Below are 23,924 nucleotides of genomic sequence, written 5' to 3'. Positions count from 1 at the left end.
AAGGTAATCAGAGGGATGGGGGGAGGAGAAGAGATACATAAAATTAAAAATGAAAGAGTGAGATGCAAATATTATTTCATAATCTTATGAATACACATACAGTGTGTGTATATATTCACATGCATATAGTCTAAATGCCACATATGGTGGTAAAGTTCTCCAAAGAGCAATGTAGTAGCTAAAAAAATCATAATGTTAGGTGTAGAGCTGTTTGTTAGAATCCAAGAGACTCCCAAAACTATATAGGTTGTTGCTATGGCCCCTGGTTACCTCTCAGAACTTGAAGATTTGATTGTAAAGGTGAGTACATCACATACTGCAGACATATGACTTGGAGGAATCAAACTGGAATTTACCTGGAAGCCTTATCTGTATCTATATCTGGAAGCTCCATGGTGTCTGAAGGTGTTATAAAAGCTGCCAAGGGACAGGAACAACTGGTATAGTTACCCAGTGCAAAGCCTATGAACAACAAACAGATCCATGTCTGGTACTATTAGCTAGCCATCAACCCTTACTTAGCTGAAGAAGTAATAGACCCTGGGGAAGAAATTACTGATGTTTTCTTAAACCAGTAAAATTTCTAACTGTATTTGCAATACTTACCCTTACACCTACTGATACACGTAGCTTTCAACATTTATCAAATAAGCTTGTTTTTGATGCAACTGTAAACAATTACAGAGATCCTCACCTGGCAAAATACAGAGAATAAGTGTCTGTGGGTGCCTAGCCTCAATTAACACATCTGCAATGCCCCCATCCACACACATCCCTCAGGGAACACCACAGAAAAGAAACCAAAGATGTTAAGAGCCATTGTACCAACATTCCTGACCCTAGTAATGTCCTGTAGACATGAGAGGGAAACTTCAATGACTTCTCAACAAATACAGATATTCATACAACAGCTTCACAACAATCTTATCAGTAGATGTGGCAAAATGTATAAGCAGAAATTTCACAAGGTCTCAATCCTAGACAAAGAGCTGTAGGATGTAGAGAAAAAGATACTCTTTTTTTTTCCCCCTACAGGGGTGAGCTCCACAATAGATGATATGAATCCAAAGGGTCAACCTTAAATGCATGTACATGATAACAATATATGGAGTAAGTAGGGTGGTGTGTGTGTGTGTGTGTGTGTGTGTGTGTGTGTGTGTGTGCATAACAATGAAAATTGAAAGAATTTGAGAAGGAGTAGAAGTATGGGAGGAGTTGTAGGATGCAGAATGACATGATACAAAGTAATTGTGGAGAGCAGTAACAGAATGCATTTGATTTTTACTTAATGTTCTTCTTCACTGAAAAAAGATTTTTCTCTTATACAGTACAAACTGACCATAGTGGAGACTCCTTTTACATCTCCCCACCACATATACCTCCTCTCTACCCCAGATTTACTCTGCCTCTGCTTCCTTCCTAGAAAAGAACAGGCCTCCCAGAGGTGATAGTGAAACAGGACAAAACTAGGTACAGTAAGACAAGGCAAAAGTCCTCATATCAGGGCTGGACATATTTTTAAAATTAAAATAAAACAAATAAAGCAAGTGGTGATAATATAGATTATAAAGTTCAACATGAACAAAAGGAATATGTAGCAAAAGAGTTACAGATTCTTTTAAAATGTTTGTATGGCTTGTGTTAAATAATCTTCAGGAAAACAGTATAAATAGAAACAATTAAGATGGAAAAGACAGGCAATATCTCTGTAAAGTACAGTAAATTATACACCTGAGGAACAAGGCATATTGACTATAAGGCCCCAGTCAGAAAGGAATATAGAATCATAAATTAATGATTGTATTTCAGCATGCAAATGATACAAACAAAAGAGGTTTATATTTTTTCTCTCAAAATACATTATTACTTAAGTCTATATGTACAATTTGTGGCGGATTAACTATGTAATGATTTGTAAAAATAAAAGAAAACCAATGAAATAATCTTACTTGAAATTTATTTGAACTAATCTGCAGAGAGATTTCAGGTGAGTTTAGTATGATCATAAAAAGGAAATTATTCTTTATGAATATTAGCAATTCTTTCTTAGTTTTTATGATCAATTAAGCTGTAGTTATTTAGTATAAATGGATATAAGTGGGAGAGCATTGCTAAATATTACAATCTGGACAAAGATACTTTTGTTATAATTATTATTTGCATACTGAAGTTTGTTTTTTTTATATAAAGCATGGATATATAGAAGTGCATGTGTGTGCGCACTTGTTTGTTCATATAGAGATAACAGCATTCCAGCAAATTTGAAGACCACAGGGGTAAACAGAGCTTCACTGGAATCTGCTTACTTTGGATTAAGGAATTATATGAAGCTGATAGGATAGTCTGTAATCTTCAGGGTAGCTAAAAGGAAGTTAATCAACTCTTTATGTAATTCTTCTCATTGCATCTGTCCTGAAATTCTTTAAACATACTCAGAATGCAATAAGTAAAAACAGCTAAACTGCAATATCCTCTCTATGTCTTGAAAGTTAACTAACATTGAAACATGGTATAAATTTGTGGCACTACATATAAACATTTGGGAGGAATTCTGTCTGTCTTAGCCCTGAACTCTTATAAGAAAATTAACATTCATTATCACAATCAAAGTCTAATGAATTTTTCTTATAAAGATCAAATATAAGAATAGTATCCAATAAAATGTTATTATTTGTTTTTTGTTTGTTTGTTTGTTTTTTCATAGAGGTAAACTTTTATTTTAAAGGAGCATTTACATTCTGGCCTGGGATGATCAGGAACAGCAGACAGTCAGGAAGGACATAGCTAGCAAACCCCACTCACACTTCAGAAAGCAACCAACTAATTTATCCCAACAAAACCTGGCAACTCATGTTAAGAAATGCTTGGTGGCAAAACATGTGCCTAGAATACACAAATCTGTAGCATGTCAAATCAACCTTAAAAAATACCCAACAACTGGTTTTTCCAATGCAGATAAATTACTAAGGGTGTTCAGTAAGGTAATACTTTACTGTCTTGTTATTAGTCATACTCTTCAAAGCATACTAGTAGTCTGGTTTCTGGGCTTTTAGTTAATGTGAAGATATGACATTCAGACTTAACATTTACATATTAATTTCACTATGATCACAAAGGTTTGGGCTAGAATATATTCACTAAACTTGTCCTTTACTGTGGTACTGTGGTCATAGCTCAGCATACTTGTCCAGCAGATACCCAGCACCAAAGTAGTAGGGGAGGGGAAGCAAAACAGTATGCATCACAGGTATCCTATACCAGTTAGTTTATGCGTAAGGTTCTGGCAGCTTCTCATTTTTAACTTTTAATACCTGGTTTCTTCCACCTGCTAATGCTCTGAAGATGTTTTTAAAAATTAAACACAGAATACTTACACTTCACTTGCAAACTAATTATAATATTTTTCTATTTCATCAATCATCTCTACTAATTATAAAAATAACTATCAGAAGGAAGGAATATGTAATAATCTCTCCAAACCCATACCCAAAATAACACAAATACATTCACAACTCTGGAAATTTCGTGTCTTGAACTGAATAAAATGAACTGTAGTACCTGCTAGAACATTTAAGATCTCTGAAAAACTCCAATTTGTTATGAATACTCAGTTATTTGATCTGCTCTTTTAGTAAAAATGCAATGTCCACTTCTGTGACCAAATATCATACAGAACTCATATTTCAGCTCTACCATTATGTACAGAGATCAAAATAAGCAGATTCGGTTGCTGTAATGCTCTCCATTAGAGCTTTATAAGAAAAAAAAAAAAAACATTCAGGGCAGAAGTAGAAATGAGTATCTACTATTCCATTGATAAGTTAGTTCATTCATGTATGCCTTCCTGCATGTATACTTTATTTTACAAATGAGTCATTTACTACATGCCAAGAGTGTGAGCCAAGATATAGTTAAATACTATAAACTCAAATCTCAAAAACTTTTAACATTGTTGTGCTGGATACATTTTTAATTAGTTTTAAGGGGACATTAGTTTATATTAATTTATAAACTTTTCACTAGTTTATATTAAGAATACAGAGTAATGAGCTTTATTATGATATTTTCTACATCCATACAATGTACATTTGTACTAATCATTCCCTCCATTAATGCAGAAGGAATGTTTCAATTAATATGAATTTTATCAGGTAATTTCTATGACTCAGCTACAACATTGTTGTTCCTACTTTGTTTTATTTATGTTTGTTTTTATTTTCATCAAACTGATTAAATAGTTTTGCAAGCTTTTAAAATTAAGTACCATTTCCTGATGAGAAAAAAAAAATGTGGCTTTCATCATATGGCAACTATAACACATAGATGTTATTGATTCAAATTCTGAAATCAGGTTTCTCTGGGTACAATCTGAAGACATATGTTATGACCCCTTGGGTCAGTTGTATAGCCATTTTACCTCCCACATATTTCTGTTCCAAGAAGAAAGAAAGGAAGAAAAGGACAAGGAAGAGAGGGGAGAAAGAAGGAAGACCAACTTACTGATTGTCCATCCTATTTCCTGGGCAACAAGAGTTTATTCAGAAAGCTCCAGAGACTATACCTCAGTGTACTCCTTACCCTTCTGGAAGTTTAAGATTTTCAGGTCTAACACTGAGATACATTTAGAATACATCTATGTGAAGAATGAGAGTAAAAGATTAAGTTCATTCTTCCACACAGACCTCCAATTTCCCCAGAATCATTTCCTTAAGATGTTGTTTTTTTTCTCCTCTGTGTACTTTTGGCATCTTCACCATAAAGCAGGTGTCTGTCGTTGCATAGAATTGGGTCTTCAATTCTATGCCATTGATCAATATGTTGGAGTGTTTTGTGGGCCAGGAACAAGACTGTGTGTCTGTTGTATAACTAAATGCAAAATGGTAACATTGTCAACAGGCTTTTAATTGCTTAGGATTGTTTTGATACTCTGGGTCTTTTTCATGCATATGAAGTTTAGGAGTTTTTTCAAATCTGTGAAATTTCTGATGTCAGGAAGCAAACATAAGGTAAATGCTGGTGGTCAGCTTCGGTTTCTTTTTTCAGTGTCAGTCTACAAGACTGTCACTTACAAGCAGAATGGATCTTCCTCCATATCAGCATCTCAGGGAACACATTCCAAGAAGCAACCAGAAGGATGTCTCTTGGGGGCAAAATGGGTTTGGATTCCAAAGTGGGTCAAGTGGAAAATAAAAATTCACTGCTGAACTTCTTTTAATTCCCTTTCTTTCTTTTTTTTATTTATTATTTTGTAGCAGGAATCTTAAATGGTTTTATTAATAAAATCAAACCCGAAGCCAGTTATTGGGGTGAATGCTGGAAGATCAGAGAGACAGAACAGGCCACAGCTTCCTCACCTCGCCAGTTCCTCAGCTGGTCTTGTTTCCTCAGACTGGAAGCTTCAGAGTCCTCATCCACATGAATCTCAGCTAAACTGTGCTGCTCCAAAGCCTAAAAGCTTAACCAGCCAAAAGCTTCTAGTTTCTGGTTTTCATGCCTTATATATCTTTCTACTTTCTGCCATCGCTCCCTGGGATTAAAGGCTGGATTTCTGGGATTAAAGGCGTGCACCACCACCGCCCAACTTCTGCTATGGCTTTCTCTGACCCATTTTCTAGCCACCATTTTTGGCTCTGTTCTAGTGGCTGTCTGTTCTCTGACCCCAGATAAATTTATCAGGGTGCACAATATTGTGGGGAACACAATACCACCACATTATTTTAATTCTTTTAGTTTTGTTACTCTAACAAATTGCTTTACTATTATATTATTTTTTACCTATTATAATATTTTCAGCCCGAGTTACATATTATTTAAAAAATCAAATTTCTATGTACATTAAAATCACCTGTTGATTTTGCACAAAACAAACTTTTCAGTACTGGTATCACCAATTGAAGGAAATGAAATTTGTTAAATTTATCCAAACATTTTCTATTATTTAACAATGTTTTCTATATTTCAAAATGAATATTGCACAGTATTTTTAGTCTGTAAGTGATAAAATAAGTGATACCTTATTTATATAATATAATTACCTATTCCAATTCCTCATTAAATTTTATAGTATTGAAAATATTGTTTTGTTTATAGTATACCCTTTCTTTAAATTCAGTTTTCTAAATTTATTCCTTAAATCTGCATATATAACATTGAGAAATTCATTTGCTTTAATTTATTTGTGAAACAACCTTTGGCTTGCAATGGTTTTTTAACAACATACATTAATTTTTTCCAACATGATTCCTATTTTTGTCATATTTTTCAAATTGGCTTATAATTCAATGTTTGCATATTTTCCTATTTACCATGAGGGAAAAAAAAGTACATCCCTTTAATTCTAGAACTTGAGAGACTAAAGCAGAAGGATGACTGAGATGAAAAAGGCCAGGTTGGGCAAAATATTGAGTTCCAGGCCAGTGTGGACAACAGATTGAGAACACCTTTCAAAGCAAAATTAAAATAGAGAGAGGGAGGGATGGGAAGAGAGAGGAGGAGGAGGGGAGGAGGGGAGAGAGAGAGAGAGAGAGAGAGAGAGAGAGAGAGAGAAGAAGGAGGAGGAGGAGGAAGAGAGAGAGAGAGAGAGAGAGAGAGAGAGAGAAAGAGGAGGAGGAAGAGGAAGAGGAAGAGAGGAAAGAGAAATTTTGAATGATGGGATCTGGATTCTATTGTCATATGGTCAAATGGTATCACATCCAGCAGAAAATTCAGTAATTTTACACAATTTCTGAAGAATTGCTACATTTGCATGAACATAAGCCTGTGTGAAAGTTTTACATGTAAATTTGTTGAAACTGTAAATTAAATGTAGAAGAGAAATGTATTCATAATCTCTAATTTTTCATAACATGAAATTCTTTAGTTGCTTTATGTTATTATATTCTCATTAAACACAGTAGCTTTAACTAAGTGCTGCTAAATGTAAATTTTATTCTTTTGAAATTACCATTACTCTACAAATATGAATATTGCAGTTTATGGATTTTATAGAACTAACAGGAAATAAATAACAACATTTAATTTCACTGTAGAAACCACTTGTGTTTATGCATGCCTTTAACTTCATACTTTTAATAATACTGCACATGGGCTTTATTTTATTAGCATTTAAAAATATGTATAGTACTCATCAGAATTATACTCATTTAATTTGAAATTTTAATTAACAATACAGAGGAATTTACCTAATGGTTTATATTCAATGCACAGATGTTTCAGAAAGATTGGTATACATTATTAGGGATATTTCATTTAATAAATTATGCATTTCACACTTTTGAAATATTAATAGTTTAACATTTAAATAAATATATAATATTTATGATTCATAAGCCTGGATAATTCAGTATTACAGTCTAAGTAATAATGAGTGTTATTTTTATATTAAGTCAATTTTAAAAATAATGGTTTTAATTGTTGGGTAGCATTTCTTCCTAAAAGTCACATCTTTTCTGAGAAATTTCCTGTGCACTATATTTGACACAAATACCATGCTATACAATTTACTGAAATGAAAATCAAGTAAGCTAATCTCCTACAACCAAGTCTCAAAAGCGAGTCAATTTATTGACTCAATGCAAGAAAGCAGCCATTGCTTTTTTCTGCTTCGTGGGAGTTAGACATTAGTTTAAGATTTCCTAATGATCTGCATTTGTTTTTAAGTTGTGTGTGAGAATTAATATTGCTATCAAAGTTTGTCAATAAGTGCTGAAGGTAATACTTCTGTTGCTTACTGGCCTTTTCAATTTTTCTTTCCAATGAAGAAATACCCACAACCATTTCCAAACAATTGCCATTCCATGTGGATTAAATTTTCTTTTAGGAAATACTGTGCATAAAATGTCAGTATATTTGTTGGGGATTTAGCTCAGTGATAGAGCGCTTGCCTAGCAAGCACAAGGCCCTGGGTTCGATCCTCAGCTACAAAATCAAACAAACAAACAAAATGTCAGTATATTTGAAAAATTCTCCTGATAACTATGTAGCTTTTCTGGTTTCTTTCATTTGCTACAGTTTTTTTTTTTTTTTTTTTTTTTTTTTTTAATTGAGGTTCGGTCAAGCACCAGCATCTCCTGTTGTTTGATTCCTCTGTGATGAAGATATCTCATCTACTCCCACTAAAGTGAATATGTATGATGTTCAAGCTTCTGTAAAAAAATAGTCAGATGGGAGATAGCTTTTTTCAAGGTCTACCAATGGAACTGGATGATGAGTCAATGATTCACCACTTCTGGCTAGTATTCATTCATGGTGACAGAAAGGACTATCTAAGCTGCCAAAGGAGAAAAGCAATTCTCAATGCCATCTGGGTACCAATCCAGTGACCTACAAGATGCCATGATGATGTAACAGTAGCACAAACTGTATGGGAGTAACCATTATTTAAAGAATTATATTTAAAGTCTACTCCATGAGAAGCAACCTACACCATAATGAACTCAAGAAGCTGAGATTAGACAGGTCACAGGCCCTTAAGTAAAAACTGACTACTATTATTTTGCTAAAGAAATGTAGCAGTAAATGAAACCAAATGACATATTGCTACATTCGTAAATCAGGGCACTGTTCAACCTCCACTAGAGAAGCTTCTTCTTGCAATACATGGTAATTAACAGAAAACCCATAACTGTAAAATATGCAGAGAATGAGAAACTTGGACTACTCAGTCCTAATGTGAGGTCAAAATCGAGCCCTTGCCCTCAAGGTTCAGGAATCTGTGTGAAAGAGGAGACAACAAGGATTCTAAGAGCAGAGGTAGTGAAAGTCTTCAACAAAAGTTTTCTTTTCAGATGTCACAGGGCACACGTGAACTCATGAAAAATCTGACACCAAGCACAATCTGTGCAAGTTTAAGCCAGACAAAATGCCAGCATGAAGAAAGGTAAGTAGACATAATGTATCAGCAGTAATCAGCAAGCAATTAAAGTCAATAAAGAATGTAAAAGATCTCTAACAGTGACTTTATAAAATTGTTATTGTCTAGGAGAAAGTCTTAGTACACAACCAACAAGAAAACCTTTTGAAATTTAATAGTCATTGTGTAGTGGAGACAACACAGAGAACCAGCAATGAGTATAGAGGTATATTTGGCTGGTGGTTCCTAACACAGGCCTCATTCTCTTGAAACTTAATGTTTTGTTTTATCAAAAACAGTAGGGCTCATAGTAGATTAACCAAACATTAACATTTTGAGACATTTGTCCTAGAAATGTATGACAGCCAGTTGTGGTGACACACAGACATCATGGCACTCAGAGTCTGAGACAGGAAGTTCATGAAGGGAAAACCATCCTTGATTACAGAGAAAGTTCCAAGCTAGCCTAGGCTACATAGGATCATGTCTTTTCCTAACTCCAGACCAATGGAAAGTGGTGAGGTGAGTTACACACAAAAGTGCTTGTGCTAAAAGCCAGAAGACAAAAGGTTGACATCTGGGACTCACAAAAAGCCAAATGTTGGTACATCTCTAATCCCAGCACTCCAAAAGGCCAATGAGAGGGGCGGAGAAGAAAATCCCCTGGAAGTTTGCAAGTCAGCGGTTGTGGAATACAGAGGGCAACAGAAATATGATAGACCCACTTTAAAATAAGATGGAAGCATGGATAAGGAGGGGGCTCACCCCACACTTGGTAAAACAAAACAAACAAACAAAAAAACAAACTATTGGCACTTGACAGCTATGGAGAGGTAGAAGGAAAAGTCACTCTCCTGTGTGGACCTTACTTCTATTAGGTTGCCCACATGCCAGTGAAGATCCCACATGTATACGGCAATACTAATTGGACTCGGGTATATTAACCATATAAAGAAGAAACATATGGTGCTGAGAGGTTGGAGAGATTATTGTGCAGCTATGGCAAAACAGGTTGAGGAGAATACTGTGAGTTTGGGTGAGACTTGATAGTAAACAGGTAAGATTGGAATATACAAGTGTATGTAATCATGAGAATAATTTTTTAAGAAATCTAGCTATACCATTTTAAAAAACTGCTGGTGAATTGAAATGCTTTATAAGTGAACGTTTTAAAAGAATAAAATATTATTCATCCTTTCGATAACTTAGTCTGTAAATCAACAAATGTTAGATTTAACTTGGAAGTCTCACATAGTATTCTCTTGTAGAAAAATCTAAATTTCCCTGGTCTCTGACTGATCTTGTCCACCAGATGGCACCACATACAATATTAAAATATTAAAAAACAAATGAAACTTTAATATTTCAGATTGTTGTGATTATTTTGAGACTAATAAGAAATTAAAACATATTTTAACACATTAGAAATAAATATGTGTTTGAAATAAAAGTAGTATTGACTTTTGGTGTGGGCCATAAAATGACCAAACAGATGATACAAACAACTGAGTTTAGACAGTCAAATCTTGCTAAAAGTCTCTGGTTGGTAAAGGCCATTTTAAAATAAAGATATAAAAATTAATTAAGTATCATTATTTATACACTAATTCATATTAGCACCATGTTTCTATATCTTTCCATTACAGAATATATAGTCTTCTAAGCCAATTTAGGATTATTTTAGAAAATGTCATACATTTTTACATTTATATATTTTGTTACACATATAAATGTTTTCATAAGATTTGTTGCAGTTTGTTTTAATATTATTCAATGGAAAATTTAAAAATCCATCAGCTACAAAAATGTGAGAAATAGTAAACTGTGGTATCGAATCTTTAAATAAACAAAATATGGAAATGTACAAAATGTCATCTCAAGAAGTCCACACTGATTTCTAAAGGGATTTGAGATATTCACAAGCCAGTCTGATGCACATGTCCATTTTCCTCTCGTATATTTTCAGATGCTCATTCTATGCTCTCTGAAGGTCAGCAGTGCTTGTTTGGACCTGTGGTTCCCTTGCTGATGTCTGTGATATCTGGGCTTAAGAAGAGTTCTTCTAAATATTTTTTTGGAGGTGGTAATTTCATCTTATCTCCATGTGTCACATTTTAGCAATCAGGGAAACAAGAAAGGACAGATGGAAGACATCATCCAAAAGTTGAAAACTGAGCTCACTTCTCTTCATTTGCATATCAGTCCGACTGCGCCATTCTTCTAATTAACCTCTTTCAGCTCCTGTCAGTCTTCTCAGGCTGTACTTGCTTTGAAAGATAATGAAGCTGACTTTAACGTTTTCCTAGTTATTGGTGGAAATTACGAAGATCTTGGGTCAGGGAAAAGATCTATATAAATAATTAGGGTTACATCTGCTACTCAAGTTGTATGCAAAATTGGTGACTGCTCACACAATGTAGAAAAACAATCATGCTAGAAAACTTCCTCTTCTGTAGATTTCTACATAAATGGCCCATTCTGCAGACTGTATGAACTGCTGTCAGGATGTTCTTCAATCTGCTCTGCACCATCGTTAGCATTAAAATTCATGCAGACATGTTCTATTTCATGAGATACCTCTGCATCCGGAAGTTGTCTGATGCTAAGTGTAATGTTAAAAAGATAGTTTGAATGCTATTATTGCACTTTTTCTATTACTTGTGTTGTGTTTGTTAGTTTGTTTAACAGGGCTTTTCATTGAGACTCCAGGCTCACTGGTTAGGCGTGGATGGCTAACCACAGAGTTCCAGAGATCAGATTGTCTTTATCTTACAAGCACTGGGATCATAAGCTCACATCCCAGATCTGGATGTTACAATAGTTCTTTTAATAAAAAGAAAATATAAAATATCCCCCATCCTGTAAATCTTTCCATTTACTTTAGGTATAATCCCATAACAAACCATCCAAAGGAGGGTGATGGTTTTGTTTTGTTTTTGTTTTATTTAAGTCTAGCAATGCTTATAGTTCTGTGAATTTTTGTAGGCCTAGATGACAAATTCTACTACATGTGTTTCTGATCCATCCAATATAGTTTTGTAAACATAAATAACAACACAGCAAGTTATACCTGGGACTCTAGTAAGACAGTGGAATTTTATGCACCCAAGAAAGCTAAATCATTTACAATATGGGAAAATTAGTTCTATAATGAATATATTTTCCTTAACTTTATAATTGAAGTTCCATAACAGAAATTGCATTACATTTGACATAGCTACACCAAGCATTACTTAATCTATTTCTTGCTGTTAACACTCAGAATTAGTCAGTCCCTATCTGCGATTGAGGACATCAAAGTGGGTACATGATGGCTTAATGAGACCATTCAAATTTTCTAAAAAACAAAAAAAGAAAAAAATCATGGAACTTATCAATTTAAACATATATGTGTATATCTTACTTAGGGTTTTATTGCTGTAAATAAACATGACAACTCTTATAAAAGAAGATATTTAATTAGGACTGGCTTACAGTTTCAGAGGTTTAGTCCACTTTCATTACGGTGGGAAACAGACATATGCACGCAGACAGGGTGCTGGAGAGGTAGTGGAGAGTTCAAAAACTGTATCTGCAGGCAACAGGAAGAAAGAGGGCCACTGGTTGGATTGAGCTTCTGGAATATTAAAGCCTACCATTAGTGACACACTTCCTCCAGTAATACCACACCTACCACAACAAGGCCATGAATCCTAATCCTTTAAAATAATGTCATTTCCAATAGCCTATGGAAGAACCATTTGCATGCCAACTACCACAGTTCCACACACTAAGTTAGTTTATACTTTCAATATAGAAAATCTGTATTTCTCTCAATGTCACATATTTATGCAACTATAGTATGGACAGTTACTATGACAGATGCACGTGCTGTGGAGAGATTAACATGTATATTAACCACCATTATTGTAATTTTCTGAAATTTGCACTTGGAAAAAGAAAAGATTACTTTTTTACTCATTGTCAAATCCTCACATGCCCATTTTAGTCATTCAGGAATAACAATAATGTATCTTTAATAACAATAATAATACCTTTAGATTTTTATGATTAATTAGGCTTTTTTTTTAATTCTAGTCTGGCAAAACTCTTATTATATTGGTTGAACAGGATTCAAGCCATGGCATTTTGATCAAGCAAATAGTAGTTTATCACATATAAACTCTTGTAACACAAATTGTAACAGATTTTATTAATAAAAATCCTAGAGCCAAATATTGGGGTAAATTCTGATAAATCAGAGAGACAGAACAAGCCAGAGCCAACCTCACCTCACCAACTCTTCAGCTGATCTTGTTCCCTCAGACTGAAAGCCTTTAAGTCCTGAACTGGAAGGGATCTCAGCTGAACTGCTTAAAAGTCTTTGGAAAATCCTCACCCCATGAGCCTCTAAGTCCTTGCCTGAAAGGGTCTTAGTTGAACTGCTTTAAAGCCTCTAGTTCCTGGTTCTCATGCCTTATATACCTTTCTGCTTCCTGCCATCACTTCCTGGAATTTAAAGTATGTGTCTTTCCCAAGCAAAGACAAGTTGTAGGATTAAAGGTGTGTTCCACCACTGCCTGGCTCTGTTTCCAGTGTGGCCTTGAAATCTCAGAGATCCAGAGATATCTCCGCCTCCCGAATGATAGGATTAAAGGCATGTGTGCCATCACTGTCCTGCCTCCGTGCCTAATCTAGTGACTGGCTCTGTCCTCTGATCTCCAGATAAATTTGTTATGGTATACAATATATTGGGGTATACAATATATCAACCACAAACTCTCACTGTTGCTGGCTCCTTCTTTGGAACCTCTATCTGTATATATGTTCATGAATCTGAGCATGTCTAAAGGGCATTTTAAACACTGTTCATCGAGATCTTGTATCAAAACAAAATTGCACTTTCATTATCTCTGCTGATTCAGTGTGACATGCTGAATATGAGGGATTTTGTCAATTTCTCCTGTACATCTTCAAGATGGTGCCTTGTAAAAAAAAAAAAAAAAAAAAAAAAAGAAAGGATCTATGGCTTGAAATAATGGAAATTAAAGAATTTGGATAATTTACCTAATTCTCCACAAATCATTCCTTGGCTGGATTTTAAAGAGACAGATTGATTTTTATGTGCATTCTTTATTGAATTAATTCAAATTTCCTTTACATTCTGACATTTGAATTTCAATACGTGCCACCCCTTTCAACAGAGAGAGAGAAAAAATAGCATTTGTCTCATCAATACACTTGTTTATCTCTATCTCTGGTATCAATAATATAAACAGTTCCGCACATAACTTTCTGGTGTTGCAACTGTAGCCTACAGTGTTGGTAGAGGTCTAGAGATGGGATAAATGAACTTCTGTTTGAAACTTCATAGATGAGAACCATTTGACTCTTTTGTTATGTTGCTCCACCAGACAGGAAAACTCAAAAGGGCAAAGCAAGACAGGAGCCTCGTTCAGGCCACTTTATCTGATTTTCAGATTTTTCTGCTCACTCCACATTTTCCTTAACTATACCTTAGCTCTTTGCATTCTAGACTAACCCCTTTCAACTGCCTAGAGTATAGATTGTCATAATGAATGGAATAATAAATTAGCAGGTTACAACAGAAGAAGACTAAATAAAATTATAATTTCATCATCCATCATTTTAAATGTAGAAACTTGAGTTGAATTCTTTATATATCAGTTTCATTTCAACTTAATAGTACAAAAGTAGGATTATCTCAATGCTTCTCACTCAGGTGAGAATCAGAATAGCAGGGGAAATCAATAGCTTAGCATCTCCATATTCAAAATAAAATTGTACCATCTTTAAATGAGTAAAATTATGAATAAAACTTTTCTAACCTATGCTTGCAATAAACTGTAGACAATTTTCTAGATGGTTTTATAAATAGAAAACACAGAGCCAGATATAGGGGTGAAAACCTAAGAAATATCAGAGGAATAGGAACAGCCACATGCTAACCTCACTTTACCAACTCTGTAGCTTCCAAAAGGCAAGATACTTCCTGTCTATCCATGCCTATATGCCTTGCTGTTCTGCCATCTGATTTGGTCTCCCTGTCCAGCTACATCACTTCCTCTTCCTTCTCAGCTCTGTCACTTCTTGTCTGTAGGTACAGACCTCCAGAACTCCACAGTTAACTAGTGTTGGAATTTATGACATGTGCCACCACACCTGGCTCTGTTTCCAGTGTGGCCTTAAACTCACAGAGATCCAGACCCATCCCTGCCTGCCAAGTGATATAATTAAAGGTATGTGCCACTGTTGCCTGACTTCTTTGTTTACTTATAATGGCTCTTTTTTTCCCTCTGAACTCACAGCAAGCTTTATTTATTAAAGCACAAATAAAATACCACCACAATAAACCTTCAGTATATAATTACATATGTGGTTTTTATGAAGATGGGAATCAATTTCTTTTTAAAGTTTGGAATTATGTGGAATTTTATTCACAAACCAAGAGGAGAAATATATCCTTTTTCTTCAATTCAATGGTTAGGTCTTTGAACATTCTACTGAGTACTGAACTGTAGACAAACTTCCAAGTGTTTTCTGTCTGAATCTGCCAAATGTGAATGGACTAGATATTATTAATATAATTCTTGACTGTATTTATTGTATGTACTTTTTCTTATATTTGTTATAACTTTTTTATTTTAAACAAGAAATGGGAAATGTGGTCGACATATTGTGTAACCCTGTAAACTTATCTAGGGGTCAGAGAAAAGAAGAGCCACTATATTAAACATAGGTTTAGGCAGTGGTAGCACACCCCTTTAATCCTAGCATTCTGGAGGCAGAGATCTGTCTGGATCTCTGTGAGTTCAAAGCCACACTGCAAACAGCTAGGCATGGTGACACATACTTTTAATCCCAGGAAGTGATGGCAGGAAGCAGAAAGGTATATAAAGTGTGAGGACCAGGAGCTAGAGACTTCTTAAGCTGTTAGCTTTTAGCAGCAGTTCATCTGAGATCATTTGGATGAGGATTCAGAGGCTTCCAGTCTGAGGAAACAAGATCAGCTGAGGAATTGGAGAGGTGAAGTTGGATGTAGCATGTGTGGTTTCTCTGATCTTTCAGTGTTCATCCCAATACCTGGCTCTGGGTTAAGACCTATTAAGATTCATGCTACACTGAACATGTCTGTAGATTATAAAGCATGCACAGAGCATGAAAACAAACCCACCAGAACTGCAAGTATAAGACACTATAAAACTGTGGAGTAGATCTTTGAATTTGAGATTCACATGGAATGACTCCTAACACTTTTTACAGCAAAGCAAAGAATGTCTAAGTGCTTTTCAACAAAGATATGCACAAGAGATAAATAGAAAGTCTAAATCACAATAGTTATCTTCTCTCTCTTCTGAAAATGTGAGTGTAGGAATAATCTTCTTGCAAAGATTTCTTTAAAAAAATTACAAAAGGCAGAACCTGAAAGAACTAATTAGTTGAGGCAATTTCCATATTATAGAAAGTTTATTGTTACATCACCATTGAATTTAATAAAATAATTCTCAGTTTTCTCTTCATACTAAAGGATCAGCATTGATTGTCATTAAGGAAACACTAATTACAACAATTGCAGTGAAATTGTACTTTCATTACCATTCCCATCTCATTATCATAACTGACCCTGAAACTGCTAAAAAAAATGCAGAAAGCGCTCGCTCTCTCTCTCTCTCTCTCTCTCTCTCTCTCTCTCTCTCTCTCTGTGTGTGTGTGTGTGTGTGTGTGTGTGTGTGTGTGTGTTGGAAACATGAGAGGCTCAGCACATAAATGGAAACAGAGATATTTACTACACTTTATACCTATTTAGGTTCTTTAAAGCTGAATCAGTCCCTAATTGATGAAATATTTTAACTAAATAGAATTGAGGATACTCAGTGGCTCCTATAGATACTAATAAGAGGCTACCAAGGTCTAAAGTGTTCTAGGAACTACAGAAATACTGTTGAGTTTTCTGTGTATCCAAAACACACTTCACCTCTTTGGAAAAGAACATTCATCACTTTCTAGGAAAAACAAGCTAGAGTATGTTGAAGGCTGATGTTGACCAATCTTTAATTCTTTTTGTGGTATACTAAAAAATTCCATTTTTTCATTATTTATTGTTCTTATTGTTATGAACAGACAAGAATTAATTAAAGCGAAAAAGACTTGCTTTTTTTTTTTCTTTTTGTTTTTCTTTGTTTTCCACTCATGGTTCCTGGCAACATTCTATCACGGCAGAGAAGATAGTTTTTCAAACTAACTATTTCTTTACATAACTAAATATACTCCTTTTCCTCTCTCTTCCAAGCCTATGTACATTTTTACACACTCTGTAAACCGTTTAGAGTTTTATTCCATCTCTGAATCTGTCTTATTATGAATCTACCGTCCTTCTCTGACCAGGAGAGATTTTAAACTGTTAAACTGCATAGTTGACTCCTCCCACTTCAGCTTCCCAACATGGCAGAGGTACCTTTACTGCGAGCTCTGGGATCCATGCTCACCACCAAGTCTGGGAAGCTGTAGCATGAATCTTAAGGAGTCTTATTAATAAGATCAAACTCAGAGCCAGGTATTGGGGTGAATGCTGAAAGATCAGAGAGACAGAACAAGCCACAGCTGCCTCACCTCGCCAGTTCCTCAGCTGGTCTTGTTTCCTCAGACTGCAAGTTTCTGAGTCCTCATCCAAATGAATCTCAACTGAACTGTGCTGCTCAAAGCCTAAAAGCTTAACCAGCCAAATGCTTCTAGTTTCTGGTCTTCATACCTTATATATCTTTCTACTTTCTACCATCACCCCCTGGGATTAAAGGATCACTTTCTGGGATTAAAGGGGTGAGTCACCATGCTTGGCTCTATCTTTGAACAGATGGATTTCTACCTCTGGAATGCTAGGATTAAAGGCGTGTGCTACCACTGCCTATCCTCATGTTTAATATTGTGGCTGTCCTGTTCTCTGACCCCAGATAAGTTTATTAGCCTGCACAATATTTCAGGGAACACAACACCACCACAGGAAGCAATGACTCTGTGCCTTTGTCCAGCAGCATGTAGCCCAGAAACCATATTTTTGTCTGTACTAGCAAATCTAAATCAATTGTACAGTGTGCTGCACAGCTTGCAGGCACCTCTGTATACAGCAGCAGGAATACACGATGCTGTAGGTCAAGCCCACATGGTGCAAACCCATCATAATGTAGCTCAAGCTCTCAGGTCCCAGCTTGCCTGAGAGACACAAGTAGAAAGCTGTTTTTAGCTCCATTTTAGAATCTTTTTTTAAAGCTTTCTCAAAATTCTTGCCTAATGTAGTTGCAAGTTTTCTCTGGTCCCACCTGGCCCCATGGTCCCACAGCCGCTTATAAAATAATCACTCAGAAGCTTAATATTATTTACAAACTGTATGGCCTATGGCAGGGTCTTGCTAGATAGTTCTTATATCTTAAATCAACCAATTTCTATTAATCTATTATTTGCCATGTGTTCTGTGGCTTTACCATCTGCTGGAATGTTGTGCCTTGGGCAGCAGGCTGGTGTCTGTTCTGCTTCTGTCTTTCTTCTTTCTGTCTTGCTTTTTGATTTCCTTCCTAGCTATGAACTGACTCATCACAGGCCAGAGCAGCTTCTTTGTTTACCAATCATAGCAACACATATTTACAGTGTACAGACAGATATTCCATAGCATTGGAGTGTTTTGGAATAGAAAGAAATGTAACTGTAATCTCAAAAATAAAATTGTTTTTAAAAAGTCAAGGTTTCACAACAACAAAAACTCAGAATTATGACAAAATAAAATGATACGGATGAAGATGGTTTTAGATAGTGTGTGAGTGTGTTTCTGTGTGAGTGTGTGTGTGTGTGTGTGTGTGTGTGTGTGTGTGTGAATTTGTGTGTTTGATATAATGGTGAGGTAATGCTGAGATATTATAGACTAAAACACTCAGACTATAAATGTCACTGCTAGTAGCTCTTAGATATCTTAATCCTATTTGTCAGTCTTATTTTCAAACCAACAAAGATCAAAGATGATGTTAAATTAGAAATTCACTTAACTTGCCAAGGAAGAAATAACTTTTATATAGAGATGGCTTTAAATATTGTTGCCTTTTGGACAAATTCATTAAATTGAGGAAATGAGCCTCCAGGAGAGCATTATTTAGAATGACTGATTTCTCTATCTGAGGGCTTTAGATCAAATTCTGCATTAAGTGCAGGAACAGATGGACATGTTTTATGTTTTGGGGAATATATCTTCCATTTATAATCTAAACAAACTCTTCTGAATATGTGTTTGAAAGAGTATTAACTACCTCTTTGATCACTCCTGTTCTTGAAAATGCTTTGTGTTGCTGTTATGCAGATGACTTCTGGAAACAGTATTGAGTCAATTGGTACTCATTTAATTATTGTGATAGTTTAATATTCCTTTTTAAGGTACATTAAAGGACATAGAAAAGACAACCAACAATTTAGAAAGTGTAAATTGCACTCATAAAATTAAATACTACTTTATCACAATTATTGTCATACATTACAATACAAATTAACCTCTGAGGATAAAGTTTTATAGTTTTAAATTTTTAAAGGATTTTGAAATCTAATTCATGGCTCAGATTAGTTTTATGCATGCTGTTTTAAACTAAATGAAAATGTAAAACTAAACAGAAAATATCACTAAAACTAGAAAAACAGTGGAAACAATAAATTAAACAGAAACCAGTTTAAAATACACTGTTTCTCTACAAATGCCAAATTAATTTAAGAGAACTTAATGATATGTAATATGTAATAATGTAGTGTGCAAATGAGCACAATTATAATGATTTGAAATGAATGGAATACTTTTTTTAATTGGTCAAGAATAGATGGAAACAAACCTGATAAATAATTATAAGGCCTGGAGAAATGGATGGTGGAGTGGAAGAGTTTGCTGGTCTTACAGAAGCCTGGAATTGAGTTTCTAGTACCCAAGTAGCTGGTCACCAGCTCCAAGAGATCTGAAACCATCCCGGGTTCTTTATGGAAACCTGCATTATTGTAAACATATCCTCAGATATATAAAAACATGCACATAATAAATAAAAAACAAGTATTCTCAAAATAAATATATAAATGTCAAATTTATTATAATAAGAAATATTAACTTCCATATCCAGAGTCCTAGTCCAGTCCCATGGGGGCTCCACAGCCACCAGTCCACAGTTCATGGGCTTCCACTAGTGTGGCTGGTCATCTCTGCACGTCTTCCCATCATGTTCTCAACATCCCTTACCTACAGTACCTCTTCTCTTTCTCATCAATTGGAATACTGGAGCTTTGCCTGGCCGTGGATCTCTGCATCTGCCTCCATCAATCACTGGACAAAGGCTCTATGATGACAGCTAGGTTATTTGCTAGGCTGGTCACCAGAGCAGACCAATCCAGGCACCCTCTGGACCACTGCCAACAGACCAAGGTAGAGTCAACCTTGTGGATTCCTGAGAGCCTCCCCAGCATCCTGCCTCTTCCTATTCCCATGATGTCCTCATCTATCATGGTATCTCCCCCCCTGCCCTCCCACTCTGTCCCTGTTCCAGGTTGACCCTCCCATTTCCCTATGTTCTCATCCTCCACTCCTCGCCCTCTGCCAGCCCCCCCATACCCAGTCCACTCATGTAGATCTCATCTACTTCACCTTCACAGGGTCATCCATATGTCCCTCCTAGGGTCGTCCCCTGTTAGCTAGCCTCTCTGGAGTTGTGGTTTGCCCTGGTCTATGGGCAGGCTTCTGGTGTGACACTGCACAGCCTTGGTGCAGTGGGAAGGGGCTTGAATTTGCCTAGACACAATGTGCTGGGCTCTGCTGACTCCCCATAGGAGACCTTGATTTGGAGGATGTGGGGATGCTGTGGATATTGCTCTGATTGGCCAATGGCCAGGCAGGAAGTATAGGTGGGATAAGAGAGAAGAGAATTCTGGGAAGTAAAAGGCTGGGGAGACATCGCCAGCTGCTGCCATGAGAAGCAACATGTAAAGACACTGGAAAGCCACAAGCCATGTGGCAAAGTATAGATAAGCAGAAATGGGTTAATTTAAGATAGAAAAGGTAGATAACAAGAAGCCTGCCACGGCCATACAGTTTCTAAACAATGTAAGTTTCTGTGTGCTTTCTTGGTTGGGTCTGAGCGACTGTGGGACAGGCGGGTAAGAGAGATTTGTCCTGACTGTGGGCCAGGCAGGAAAACTCTAAGTACAGCAGCACTTTACTCTGCTGCATGGTGGATTTAGCCTTTGCTAGTTAAAAACAAAACAAACAAACAAAAAAAAACAAAAACAAAACAACAACAACAACAACAAAAAAAAAAACGATTTCTGGGCTATGCACTGCTTTGATAGAACTGCTTCTGATACTTGATGGTATACATGGCTCCAGACCCAGAGCTGGCGGTAAACTGTACCACCGCCATGTTGGGAAACTGAGGTGGGTGGAGCCAGCAGCCACAGTGGCGTTTCAGTCTTACAAAGATGGATTTTACACAGAGAATCTGGTTTATGTTGTCTTTGGGATTTTTAACTACAAAAAAAAAAAAAAAAGATTTGATCATAAAAGCTGTTGAGTTAAACAAATACGTAAATTTTAAAGGTACCTTGACTTCAAAATTTGGATATAAAGATATGTTGCTTTGGAAAGGAGTCTCTGCTTTTGTTTCCACAGAAAACCAGAGGCTGTGGATTTGTTCCAGATTAAGATACATCAGGTTTGATCAACCAAGACCACCTGAAAGGTCTCCAATGACACCATAACCCAGATGATTCAACATCCAGAATGCTTTCAAGGCAACTGGCTCAGAGGTTCACCCTAATGGAATACTCTATAATCCTAAAATTTTCTTTGTGTCCCCATAAGATACAGCGCACCCCCTCCAGCAGGAAGTAGTAAGAGAAACTACGCCCAGTTTCCCAAAATTATCAAGCTGGCTTTGGAGATGAAATTGGCTCACTCCTTCTCTAAACCCAGACATATTGCTAAAAAAAAAAGGTTAAGAGATTCTTGTGTCCCAAATCAAAAGAGCCCTCTGGTGTGGGACAAAAAAACAACAACAACAATATTTTTCTTTAAAACAGGTTGATTATAAATGTGATCTCTTTCTAAAGAATAAAAGGGGATATGATATAGATATAATACGATGAAAGGGTAGATTAGGGAACTTACTTCTAAAGAGGAACAACTTGTTTAAAATGTTTTACATTGGTATAGATTTTAGTCTATTGATACAAACTTAAAGTTAATTTTGTTATACTGTGTGTATATTTCTAATCGTGTTTAAGGAATTATGTTTGTATAGCTCATTTTAAATTGAAATGGATAATTAAAAATAGATTAATAATTAGTCATCTATGATAATCATCCTCGTAGCCATGTTAGTTAAGTCTTCTAGATATACATAAATATATTTCAGATAGACAGGTAATCTTCAAATACTTCAAAGACCTACAAAATATGACATTTAAAATATTTTTAAAATTTAGACTTTCTGGACAGTGAGACATGTCTGCTTCTGGCAGCACCGATTTACTTCAGAGAGGAGAATGGGCATTAAAGACACTTCATATGGAGTTTATCTTCACCTTGGCAAAAATAGCCATTTGGACAAAAAACTGTTCTTGTATGGACTGCTTGATCGACTAGACATGCAGGACCCATAGAAAGGTGACCACTAAACTTCGCTTGACAAAATGGTCCTTCAGGTTCTTGCTTCACAGAGGAAACTGCCAGACATTCTACAGGACACTGAGAGAAGTGACCAAGAGACTCTAGCCCTGTGGGCTAAAGACAAATGCCCCAACTTTACAAACGAACATTAGGTGACTGTCCAGGCTGCCAACTGTCTCTGTCTACTCTTGCAAGACTCCCGAAAGTTGCTTGCATCCTTCTCCCATTTCTCAGGTAATATTATATCCTTCTGATGTCTTTGATGTGGTTGAAGACTAGATAGTTATAATTTCCTCAGTTATGATACAAGATAAGTTAGATATAAAACCTTAGACTCACAAATATAAGATAGATAGGATATCTTCTTTAATACTGTAACTGTAATTCTTGCTTGATAATTGTTTTGTTATATGTAATTGTACTATGTAAAAGTTAAAACCTTCCTTAAAAAAAAAAAAAAAAAAAGGGAAAGTGCTGTGGATATCGCTTTGTGTAAATAAAGTTCTGATTGGCCAATGGCCAGGCAGGAAGTATAGGCGGGATAAGAGAGAAGAGAATTCTGGAAAGTAAAAGGCTGGGGAGACACCGCCAGCCGCCGCCATGAGAAGCAACATGTAAAGACACTGGTAAGCCACAAGCCATGTGGCAAAGTATAGATAAGCAGAAATGGGTTAATTTAAGATAAAAAAAGTAGATAACAAGAAGCCTGCCACAGCCATACAGTTTGTAAACAATGTAAGTTTCTGTGTGCTTTCTTGGTTGGGTCTGAGCGACTGTGGGACTGGTGGGTAAGAGAGATTTGTCCTGACTGGGCCAGACAGGAAAACCCTAACTACATGGGGATGTGGGGTGGCTTGGGTAAGAGGGGTGGAGGTTGGGAGGAGGGGGGATCTGTGGATTGAGTAGAAAATTTCTTAATAAAGATAATTAACAAAAAGTAATTTGTCAACACAAAAAGGAATATTAACTTGATTGTCTGAATAAAATATCCACCTAAACAATAAAATTGTACACATTTAGCTAATATCAGTAACAACAGTAATGGTGGGTTCTTTGGGAGTATATAAATGCAACACAATCCACAGACAGTCATATACACCACTCTAGAACCTAAAATTAAATTATTTGGCAATCTTTCAGTGATTTTTTTCCATTGCCCTACAACTAGAAGTATGGGATGACATAAAAAAGTATAGAATTAATTTATGTATGTAGAACCATCCCTGTATCTCTGGGATAATGTCTACCTCATCATGGTAGATGATATTTTTGATGTGTTCTTGGATATAGGTTGAATTTATTTTATTGAGTCTTTATGGAGTCTTTATATAGTTTGGGTATCAAGTTAACTATAGCCTCATAAAAGGAATTGGAAAATGGCTCTTCTGTTTCTGTTTTATG

Source organism: Onychomys torridus, chromosome 9, assembly GCF_903995425.1.
Source record: "Onychomys torridus chromosome 9, mOncTor1.1, whole genome shotgun sequence".
In the NCBI taxonomy this organism is placed as follows: domain Eukaryota; kingdom Metazoa; phylum Chordata; class Mammalia; order Rodentia; family Cricetidae; genus Onychomys; species Onychomys torridus.
The sequence above is the reverse complement of the archived record's forward strand: the minus strand, read 5'-3'. Positions refer to the sequence as shown.